General features: G+C 40.4%; 1 pseudogene; it reads left to right on the top strand.

The window, feature by feature from the left end:
• The window catches only part of LOC109101441, a 94,513-nt pseudogene extending 87,057 nt beyond the window's left edge, over window positions 1–7,456 (top strand).
• Window positions 7,457–12,701: the final 5,245 nt, after the last annotated feature.

Genomic DNA, 12,701 nt, shown 5'->3' with positions numbered 1-12,701 from the left:
TCTGTACATTTTTTATGTCTCTCTTTGTTAACACACCTGATTCAGATAATGATTGTTCCCTACTCCCTGAGCAGGTGAAATCTGTTGAAGTTTACCTCACTTCGGAACATTCATTCACGGATTTGCGCTGCGCAATGTCTTCACACAAGTGTAACATCATATACCTTGGTAAATAAATACAATTTAAATTCACGTCTCACACACTTCAATGCACTTTGAATGGAACATATACGTTCGCTTCGAACTGGAATCATGGCGGAATATCCTGTGATGTCAACTTAGCAGGGCACTTACGTTCAAATAGAACAAACGTCTGAAGCGATAAGAGAAGCAATGGGGCGCGAGGACTGCAATTGAGAACCGCTGGACTAGTGCGCACAGTAAAGGTGTGGAGCAGCTCTTATATGCCGTAAGTATAGCATGCTGTAAATTAATGAACATAGACACTGGCAGCTTCAGTAAATGGCCACCCTGTGGTTGAGACTTGGTTTGTTGAGGTCAGCTGATCCAGACTTGTGCTGCTGTTCGCTACTCTTCTGTCACTGTAACACTAATCGCTTAATCTATGTCTACTGTTGCCATCAATATATATAAAGAGCCCAGACTCTTTTTTGCCAAGCCTTTGTGTGTGTGTGTCACTGTGCTTGATATCTCTGTGTGATGTATTTCAGCTGTGAGTGTGTTTCGGGATAGATATAGACTATGTAACTTTCTCAAAGAGGAGACAGTAACCTCATTCAATCAGCACTATTGCTGCCCTTCTGCCTCTGTGATGCTTCTTTCCGACCTGAACCATGCGGCAACTCTACAACACTCTAAGAAAGCACAAAACTGCTCTAAAGATTTGATTTGAGAAAAAGACGACACTAGAAGACAGAGAGAAAAGGGCGGGTGGAAGGACGGACTCTGACAGCTTCAGGACTCTGACATTTCTCTGCTTGGATAACCAATGCACCCTCTGTCCCTCCAGCCATGAAGGGAGGGGGTGTAATGTCAGTTGTCAATCAAGTTAGTCCCCACGCAGCTCTGGTTCCTGTGCTGTTGTGCATGGCCTGTCTGAGAGACAGACAAAGAGGCCACCTTTCACCCGGGCACCCCCCTCAGCACAACCTCTTACCCCAGTTGCAGCCTGAGGCTCGGCCAGAGGAGCTGAAGCATCAGTTTTGTGGAGGGGAAATAGAGCACAGGTGGTTCATTACATCTCTCATCCTCTCTAAGATAGGATTGCTTTACTAGTGTGACATTTAAACACGTTCCGAACTACTCAATTTTTTACAGTCTGTGTGTGTATTGTATCCCTTGTAGCCTTTCAGTATGGATATAGAAAAATCTGTTCTGTGGTTATGATAGTTTTTTGCATGTGCTCCAGGCCTCCTCTTTTACTTTTCATTTAGGCCAAAAACATACATACGGAAACACCAATTCTTGGCATACCTAACATGGTGGTTATTATTCTCTAAATGCAAGATGCTGATAGAGTTAGCTTCAAATATCTGTAACATATACATATATATGTATAGCTACATATGCAGACAGTTTAATAAAATTTAACTTACTTGATCAACAAGATTCTCTGATCCATCATGATGGACACCTGAAAGAAAAAAAAAATCACCATAGAAGATAGTTTTGCGGCAAAGCTGATAATGCTATACTTGTAGTTGCGTTGCATATTGCATTACACGTCTCATGCATTGCAATACAAAAATGTTTGTAATTTACTTATTAAAACTTACTGCTAAGCTATTATTGCTGCATCAGCACTGCAAAAAAGACTTCTTAATGTTTTTTTGTTTATATTTTTAAATTATTTGTACTAATAATTATACTCTGAAATACCTAAATATTGATAAAAATGCTATTTTTAAAAAATCATTGTGGTGTATGATATTAAACCTTGATTTAAATATTGTATCTTGAATATAAAGTGCATTTTGTCTTGGCTGACTTTTTTTAACTTGTTTTTAGTTTTTTTATACTTTGAGAAAAAAAGATATAAATAAAATAAAATGAAAAATAAAAATCATCCACTGTTGACAAAATATATTTGCATTAAAGATGCATTCTCTGAAGTCTTAACATTTTGCTTCTAAAGTAAATAATCTTGTTTTGAAACTTTTAAAATATTTTAACTGTAAAACAAAATAAATTCTTGCTAAGAAAAGCAGTCCTTCCTCCAGTGCTTAAAGTCTATGTGAATGATTAGAGACTGGAAAAGAGCTCTGCTTATTGTCAGTGTGAGTGCAAGAAAGAGATATCTCTGAAGCCATCACCTGGAGTCACTCATCAGTTCCGTCACAGTAAGACCTGAGAGATTAAACAAAAGGCAGTGGTGCTACAGAGCAGATGTGGTGGCTCACTGTCACGACTGCTACAAGAAGTGCCATTCATTCCATCTGAAACGGCTTTATCTGGCACTTTATCAACTCAGCAAATGCTGGGCCTTTATTGGATGTTCGACGTGTTGGCAGAAGAGAACAGGAGGGCCTGGATTCTCACTGGGTGAGCGGTTGCAAATCAGCAGCCCCCAAAATTCTCACTGCTGGGTTGAGATGTGTCCTATTGAAGTAAGGTTGGTAAGGGCAGACCTTTGGACATGTCAGAGTAGGAGTGACAGATGGAGACAAAGAAAGTCTGATGGGTTGTGTGTATGTCTGGCAGTAAGTATAAGTGTCCTGAGACCCAGAGCGTTAGATGTCATGTGGCCTACAGTAATCTGATGGGTTGTGTGTATGTCTGGCAGTAAGTATAAGTGTGTGTTACTCTCATTCAGGTCAAAGCGGTGAGACCCAGAGCGTTAGATGTCATGTGGCCTACAGGGGTGGCAGGGGTCAAGGGGTAGGGCTCCTGCCTGCTGGGGAGCTTTGATGGGTGGCACACTCTCCCAGGGAAACCTCCCAGGCTGGCCGGCTTAGGCGGGGAGGTGCTCTGCTGTCATTTGTATTGACTTCAGGCATGTCGGAGCTGTTTCCAATTACCCCTCTGGATCGGGTGGCGTGTATTTCTACGCGTTATATGGGATCATAATTGACTATAACTGCACCCTCTTAACTTTAACCAGGTGCACCGGCTAAACTGGAGAGATTAGGCTTGCACTCTTACAGGCACAGTGTGTGCCGAGTAAGTCATGCCAGGGTTCGACACCGGGATCCGATTTGGCCCTGAAGGAATAGTAGAGAGATTGGCCGTGACTTATTGCCAGATCTTACTGCTATCAGGCTGAGCGAGTGCACATGTGGCCGTGTGTGTTCAGAAGTCGTGTCTGCGGGTTCTGTTGTGCTTTACGAGCTGTGTTAAGTTGTTGTTGTATATTTGTGTTAGTCATGCTCTCCTGAGGCACAGCACTGCTTAGCCCAGCGCAGCAGCCGCAACCGCAACCATTTTTCCAAGAGGTCTCGACGGAATCGCTGCGGTAAGAAACAGTGAAAGTAACAACATGTGGACATGCACCCACCTGCGACGGGTGCTTTATGAGTGGCCCCCCACCTTCTTGGATTTAAATAGCCCCATTTACTGGCCTGACAAAGGCGGAAGAAGCCCAGTATACATCAGAACCCAGAACCTTACACCAGGAGAGGGGTGAGGAATGATGGCTCATTGGATTGCCACTCACTGAGAGCAGTTATGTCAATCCAGTCTAGTGTTTCAGAGTTCACCTCGGGCTTAAGCAGAGCTAAGTGCACACCGAGTGAGGGCAGCCTGGGTCAGCCTGCAACCAAAGACAACCATCCAACCTGAGAGGGAGGTTTCCATCAGTCTTACAAATCTTACTTAACAGTACACAAAATCTTACCACACGGACAGGAAAACAAAGGAAAATGATGAAAACAATGAGCCAGTCGTGAAACCAGAGAAGAAGCAAATGCATCCGTATATTTAGTTACACAATCTGACCGAATGCATGAGGTGGTCGGGACAGAGAGATGCTTTGGCTCTGAGTGTCCTTGTGTGGGATACTGTGTATGTGTTTGAGGTCTAACAAAGGGCAGAGAAGAGAGAATGAGGGCATTGTGTTGGACAGGCTGGTGTTGAACGGGGAAAGAGTGAGTCTGGGTTAAGTGCGCCCGTTTCTGACGACACTATAGAATAAAAATGTCTCCTGAAAACTGATGAGCTGAGCCTTCACTTTCAACAAGCTCATTACTGTCACTTCATTACCTGACCCACATTCATCTTTGATGCTGATAGAGAATCGAGGGGCAAGCAAACAGGTAGAGAGTGAAATTATTGTAAACATGGAAATTATGAGAAATAATGTTGGACATCTTTCTTTTTGGATAAAAATCATTATATATATATATATATATATATATATATATATAGTCCCAACTTTAATAAAATATGTGAAATTTTGAGATATAATATAAAATAGCAATTACTAGAAATAAAGCCACAATTATTAGACACACAATTAGGCACAATTACCTCATAGTATTTACAAATAAAAATAAAAATAAATCCTCTAAAACAGGCTTCTATAATAATGGGGACAATCTGTGACTTTTTTCAGAGAAGTAAAACAAATGCTTTTTGTTGTTGCTCCAAAATGCCAAATGATTCACTTTCAATTGTTTGTGTTACTGTATTAAGTGATCGCACAGATCATTTGTTCTAATGTACTTTTTGGACAATTGACAGGTGGGAGGAGATGTGCAGCTTGATGAGAGGAAGTACATATAAGTTTGTGTTTGGGGGGAGGAGTGTGTTTTCAATTAAACAATATGTGTTATACGGATGGTTAAAAATCCTGTTACACAGAGGAGAGTGTGTATAACTCTGCCAGCATTGAAATGCATGCTCCGATTCCTCACTAATTAAAGCAGCAACTTCAGAAATGCCATAATAATCATTAATTAGGGGGCTGCTATTTTCAACATAATTTGCTAATTAGTCGGATACACAGCACGGTGGATGTGACTAATTATTGGTGGGTTAGAGCAATAGACACTTGTGACTTGGGTGAAAATCACACTATTATGGGGTCTCACTATTATGGGCGTGACTGAGGACCCGACAGAGCCTTAATGGCTTGTAGTCTGTTACCCTCCTCCTTTAAATAAAATGCACTACATTGAACACTGGACACAGTTTATTTACTCAGACTTGAAGATGTAGTGTCCACACATGCTCTAATTAGTATGTTATCGGCTTTACTCTTGACCCCACTGGCCTGTTTGTGATTTTGGATGAAAAATACATCTCAGCCCACAGCGTGTGACTTCCTGCTGTGTGACCTAATCTCCACACAGACCTTTGAATCCCATACTCTTCAAACACTCCACAGAGGCCTGTATGCACATATCTACTTGTGTTGTTATGCGTATATGTAATGTATTCACTAAAGTTGTGTTGTGCAGCACATTTTACAGAAGAAAATCTGTTGAAGATGCGGTTATCTTGTTTTATAGTCTTTAAAAATCCGGTCAAAGCCTCTGAATAATTCATGTCTGAAATCTTTAGGGCTGTTACAGGAGCTCTAGATGGTTGTTAGTTTGTTGCTATTGACTTTGTTTAAATGAATTTCCTTTTGATTGCCTGAGGGAAAATCCTCTAATATTCACCACAATTAAGAGCAGTTAAAATCCATCCAAGATCATGGAGATATGGTGAAATACTTTTTAATCATTAGTACTGTATGCCCATACTCTAGAGCTGCTTTATAATAACTATCCATTGAATGGTCACTAACCCGCACAAATAAAGCTATTGACACAATACTTTAATAAGCACTGTTAAAAATACATTGTACAGACAAATATTTGGATTGCTTCTGGTGTGTGTGTGTGTGTGTGTGTGTGTGTGTGTGTGTGTGTGTGTGTGTGTGTGTGTGTGTGTATGTCTGGTTGTCTTCACCATTGGTGTATCTTGAGAGGATGAATTCTAGAGAAAGTTTAGGTTTCCTTCTGTCAGTGTGTGTGTCGCTGGACTATCCCACATCAGAAAGGGACAAAAACAATGGGTCTGTAGGGCCCTGAGGCCATTCAGACTTTACTTTTCTCCAGATCTTATTCAGTACTGTGTGTATCGAGTCACTGTATGAGTCTTCAGTGAATGAGAGGGAGGATCTCAAGGGCAAATGAATGTGTTCACATGCACCGATTATTATAAAAAATAACCAAACATGTATAGTTATGTAGGTCTCATATTTATAATGATCAGATATTTTTGAGGGCTTATATTTTTTATATAATATTGGTCAGTATTTTCTTGTGTTTTTTTTTTTTCTGTTCAGCAAAGATGCATTACATTGAGCAGAAGTGACAGTGTTGACATTTTCTTATATTAAATGATGGCAAATGTTGCTCTTTTGAACTCTCTATTCATCAAAGAATCCAGAGTTGTTTTAAATTGTCAGAATATTTCAAATTAATACAGTTCTGACAGTATTTTTTAATCAAATAAATGCAGCCTTGGTAAGCATAAAAAACTTCCTTCAAAAGCATTAAAAATCTTAACTGAACTGAAAATCTGACCCCAAAGTTTTCAATGGTAGTGTATATGCAATCTCGATCACTAAGTGTTCAAATGTAGAAGCGTTCCTCTAAATACATGACACAGTGGTCATAGGTCATTTTGCAGTGACTTTGTAAACTTAACCTCCAAGCACAATGATGTATGTTCATTTCTGCATGCATTTTAGAGTGTATTTTTAATATACAATGTATATGCTTGAATATTTCCTAACATTTTCTTTCTGTATCTTTTTCTCTAATGCTGCTGCTTCTCTGTACGTCCTTCAAAAAGGTAAAACAATCCTTTATTCAACAGCCATGAAATACTATTTGTATCACAGAATATATGGGAATGTGTGTTTAGATGCAGTAGTGTGGACTTATTTATACCATTAACATATCAAATCTTCTCCATCTACCCCAGACCTTCACAGATTTTGCCCTGTCCAGATCTAATTCCATCCCTATTGGTTAAATTTTTCCCATTCGCTCTCTCTCTCATGCACTCTTTTGGAGAGACCTTTACTCATCTTGCCTAATGACTTCCAAATACTTCATCAGCATGTAGCCTTAACCTTGCTGTTGTTACCAAACACCATAACAGCTCTAATTAACTGCTTCCCCCTTCTGTTTCACCTACCTCAACACACATGCGTGCACAAATACTAAGCCAGTTTCATTTTGCTGAGTTATTTGCCCAGTGCTCTGTACAGTTTTAGTTCTACAAAGGGAATATAAGAGCTTTGCATGGATGGATGATGTTAGAATCACTGGCTCTTGCCCCATTGGCCATAAGAACCGCATCTCTTGTTTATTAAAGTGCTTACGGCAGTGTTTAGTCAAGGACTCAACATACGTACACGTACTGAATCCAGAGCAATAAGGAGAGTTGAGTTTGCCTCAGCAGATTCACATTGAGACGGCATTAACCCTGAGTACTAGTCTGGGCATGTGTACCCTGTTTAGAAGGAAAACAGCCCTATAATATGTTACATTTATATACATATTTAGGGCCCGAGCACCGATGGTGTGAGGACCCTCTTGTATCTGCTTTGTTTATTATTATTATTATTCTTCTTCTTCTTCTTCTTCTTCTTCTTCTTCTTCTTCTCCAAAATGAATCGCATTTTTGAGGGCCTAAACATGCTCGAAAAGTCCTGAAACTTTGCACACGCGTCAGACCTCGTGAAAATTTACGGATGATATAGGTTTCAGAAGAGGGTGTGGCAAAAGGACTCGACAGCGCCACCTACCGTAAAAAAATCAACAGCCCTCGAGCTGTGTTTCACGTACATGCACGAAAATTGGCACACATATGTAAAGCATCAGTACCTACAAAAAAGACTCTTGGAGCAATATCCGAAACCCAACAGGAAGTCGGTTATTTTTAATTTTATGGGCAAATTTTGCATCATTTTTGTCATTTGCATGCCTTGTATTTTAACGAACTCCTCCTAGAGATTTATTCAGATCAACACCAAATTTGGTATGCCTAATCTAAAGGCCTTTGCGATGTTAAATTGCGAAGATCTTGAGTTTTCGTTGAAGCGCGTGTCCGTGGCGGCCTGACGAATTTCGATGATCCGCCATGAAAAATGAAGTTGCTATAACTCAGACATACAATGTCCAATCTGCCACAAACTTCACATGTTTGATAAGACTCCTGACCTGAACAGATTGACATGCCCATATTCAGTTATAGTCATAGCGCCACCTACTGGCAACAGGAAGTGACATATTTTACGCTGTAACAAACTACCCCAAGAAATTTTATGATATAATTCTTTTTTTTTCAGTCACTCTATTCTAAAGGCCTGGGCGATGTTAAATTGTGAAGATCTTGAGTTTTCGTTAAAGGGCGTGTCCATGCCGCGGTCACAAAGTTCGATGTCTCGCCATGGGAATAAAAGTTATTGTAACTCAGGCATAAAATGTCCGATCTTGCCCAAACTTCACATGTTCGATAAGTGTCCTGGCCTGAACACATCTGAAGGCCAATATTCCATTGGGTGTGGCAAAATGCCTCGATAGCGCCACCTATACATTTTCAACGGAGTGCGCCTCGAGCTACGTTTCACGCACATGTACAAAAATCGGTACACACATGTAACACACCAATACCTACAAAAAAGTCTCTTGGTACGAAATTCGAATCCCAACAGGAAGTCAGTTATTTTGAATTTTCTCTGCAAAATTTGTGTTGTTTTTGACATTTTCAGGGGTTGTACTTTAACGAACTCCTCCTAGAGATTTATTCAGATCAACACCAAACTTTGTCAGTGTAATCTAAAGGCCTTTGCGATGTTAAATTGCGAAGATCTTGAGGTTTCGTTTAAGGGCGTGTCTGTGGCGGCCTTACAAATTTCGATGTTTCGCCATGAGAAAGGAAGTTGCTATAACTCAGACATACAATGTCCAATCTGCCCCAAAACTTCACATGTTTGAGAAGACTCCTGACCTGAATATATCTACATGCCAATATTCAGATATCGCTATAGCGCCACCTGCTGGCAACAGGAAGTGACATGATTTACGCCGTAACAAACTACTCCTAGAAATTGTAAGACATTTTATAATTTTTTTTGGTCAATATAATCTAAAGGCCTTTGCGATGTTAAATTGTGAACATCTTGAGGTTTCATTAAAGGGTGTGACCATGGCGCCATGACAAAGTTTGATGTCTCGCCATGGGAATAGAAGTTATTGTAACTCAGGCATAAGATGTCCGATCTTCCCCAAACTTCACATGTTCGAAAAGAGTCTTGGCCTGAACACATCTGAAGGTCAATATTCCACTATAATCATAGCGCCACCTGCTGGCAACAGGAAATGGCTTGTTTTACACTAACTTAAACATGCAATGTCCAATCTGCACCAAACTTCAAATATTTGGAAAGGACTGAAGAAATGTACATGCCAAAATCCAGTTATAGTTATAGCGCCACCAGCTGGCAGCAGGAAGATTGGCACATATAAATGACTTTGACATATTCCTCTTATATTTACCACATTAAACGCATATTTCTCGCCGTTCGCTGTTTTACAAAAGCCACCCGGTGGTGGTGAGCCCGGGTGCGAGGGCCCGTTCATCGCTGCTTGCAGCTTTAATTAACTTTTGATCTTTTAACCGGTACTTGCCTCTCAAGTCAATAGAGAGAAGTGTGAACTTAGGGGAAGAACATGTCTCTCAAGTTCAAGGATCCTTTCGCCTCGCTTAATAAACATATCTCAAGATTCAGGCTTTAAAATCCAGGAACCCTGCTGGGGCGCAACCTGACCTCATAAGTTTATTAATTACTTTTGTTATTAACTATTCATTATGGTTTCTGATGTCCGTCCCAGTGCTATATATTCTTTCCTTTAGCCGCCGTATGAAAATCCAACAGTCCACTGAACTTGATAAGTGTGCCATCATCTCGTTAATCAAATTACTTGTGAACCGAAATTGACAGTTTTCATTAATTATAAAGGATTATTCTAATTGCGATTCAAATTTATTCATTTAGAACAGACGGCATTCAGTAATATTTCAGCAAATTTGCATATTAAATGGAGAGGGTGGTTGATTAAGTATGGTAATGTATGCACGATGCCTTATTTTGTTTCTGGTGGGCCATATGCGGCATGGTGGCTGGGGCAGGTGAAGACTCCAGAACGTGTTTAATTTGTTTGACAAACACGGAAGGGGACACAACACGTCCTCTGGCACCCTGCGCTCCACTCACCCCTGTGACCCTCACCTCCCTTTGCACCCAACTTTACCTTTAACTACTGCTTTGCATCCCTGAGAGCTGCCCAGATACTGTTGAACTAAACTCAGCCTATATGTGGAATAAACTTGCATGTCACTTCTTACAGGGACAGTTCATCCAAAAATGAAAATTCAGTATACTTACCACACTCATGTTGTTCCACCCTGCATGACTTACTTTCTTCTGTGGAACACAACTGGAGATATTTTGACGAATGTTCATGCTGCTCTATTCCTTTCTCCATCTCCATCATTTCCTTTTTTACTAAAAAAAAAAAAGAAAAGAAAATCATACAGGTTTGGAACAACATTATGATGAGTCAATGCTTTTTTATTTTTGAGTGAACTATTCTTTTAAGGTTCTGATCAACATGTCTTACAACATTGTTTCTTAAAAGTGTCATCAAGTCATAACAATGGCTGAAATCTACTAAACCTGTCACACTTTATTAGTTTATTCTTATTCAGAAACTGGCACTGTGTTTTTGCAACACTTCAAACTGATTTTAATACTATTTTACACTACAGCTGTGTCCCATTTGTCCTCTGTTCCAATTCTTAAGGTTAAATCAAACCCATTCTTTCTGGAGTTTCTCCGCAACCTGATTTGTAATATTTTTAATGGATTATGAATACACAGCAAGAGGAGAAGTGGAATTCCTGCACCAAACTCATGCAAAGGGCATTGCTTTAGTGTAATTTAATACAATAGTTATGGCAAATGAAAAAAAGAGGAATAAAAATGAGCACATCTATCAACACTATACACAATATGCCCTTGCTTGCACAGGAACTCTTTATCAAGTTAAATATAGCTTGCATACTATAGTTTGAATTTAGTTTGCAGATACAAAATTTTAGAGCATTTGTGTGTTTATACATCATCTTCAAGCGAAGAAAAACTACACGCCCGGGCTGCCGTCATCCAATATAAATGCATTAGTGCAAATTTCAGTCTAGTAGCACAGTCCAATGGCAATAAAGCATTATTACATTCCTTAGCAGGGGTCAAGCCTCTCTGACAGGTCAACGGTTAACCCATAGCTTTACTTCGGCCCTGGACTGTTGTTTTGGCTGGGTGCCTGGGTGTCCCTGGGTGCTGGCCACTTAAAAAGAAATAACCTAGTGCAGCTGCTGGTGTGTTTAATTAGAAGGGGTGCTGATTTTATGTGTGTGTGTGCCTATAATGATGCTGAAACAGATCCTGCGCTTAGACGGCTGAGTATTGACAGTCTTGAGTGGCCCGGTGACAAGGCCATTCTTCATTACTCATGGCCGCAGGGAGAGAGGGGACATAGGGTGGGGTATTGGGTGGTAATGGGGTTTTGTGATTTGGCAGCGGGCCAGAGGTGGCACACCCAGTTGGGAGAGGCTCGACACGATTGCCATCACTTTGCCTGTCTCAGATTTATGAGGGCTGCTTTAGAAAGGAAATGTTTCAATTAGCTGTGCCTGCCATGCATGTCTATCACCCTGACAGGCATTTATTTACGACATCATAGAATTAAATCCTGTGTACTATGTGCTCCATACACACACACAGAGAGATATGCATGCATACACACACATCTTTCTACAGATCTACAGATCTCATTCATTCTGACCACCAGTCATATTGTTTTATTTACTTTGCCTGTTGCCCTGCTGAAGTTTATTCATGCCAGGGAAGTGCTTCTTTAATTCTCTGCTCTATGACTAAGTGGAAGAACCTTTTAGAAACATGTTCTACACAAGCACATAAACACAGACGTGAATACTTAGCCAACACATTATTACTGGGGGGCGAAGGAACCTCAGTACTCATGAGGGCGATAGATTACCTTCCAATGCCTGAGCCTTTAAACCGGATGTGCTGTTTTCAAGAAGCTAGCTACAAACATGTTCACAGTTTATATAACTTTAACTTACTCTTTAAACTGTTGCACTGGAATGAGAGCAGTTGAACTAAAAAAAAAAAAAAATGACAAAAGGGGGCAATTTATGCTAATGTCCGCTTTAGCACCCCTTTGTATCAATACAGCTCGCGAAGTTAGAAGTGTTTGCGTTCACATATTTGTTTTGGGCCTAAGTCCTGATCTAAACTTCCCTGAATGGGATTGTAAAAGATATTATAGAATGGCAATGATGGAGTGCACATTTGAATTTTCAATAAAACTGACTGTAAGCTAAGTCTTGTTTTACTGTGAACAGTAACTACGTACACTACCATTCGTTTCCCTTTTGAACGGTCTCTCCTGTTGTGTCGCTGAAACTTTTGGGGAAACTCCTGTTTACTCTGAAACTGAAGTCTGATTTGTAGCTGCACAAACCAATGGCCTTCCCCTGTGGCCATCCGGCATTTCTAAGATTCTATGTCGGCCGCTTACTTTGTGATTCCTCTGGACCTGCTAAACATGCAGCCCCTTCAGTAGTGGATCAAATCCTATGTTCCGTCCCACTCTTGGCACCTGGGACATTTTCATCTCAGGGTAACCCACCACTGCATCAGAGCTGTGGCC

The sequence above is a fragment of the Cyprinus carpio genome, unplaced genomic scaffold, assembly GCF_018340385.1.
Source record: "Cyprinus carpio isolate SPL01 unplaced genomic scaffold, ASM1834038v1 S000006695, whole genome shotgun sequence".
NCBI classification, from domain to species: domain Eukaryota; kingdom Metazoa; phylum Chordata; class Actinopteri; order Cypriniformes; family Cyprinidae; genus Cyprinus; species Cyprinus carpio.
This window is presented reverse-complemented; position numbering and strand designations above follow the sequence as displayed.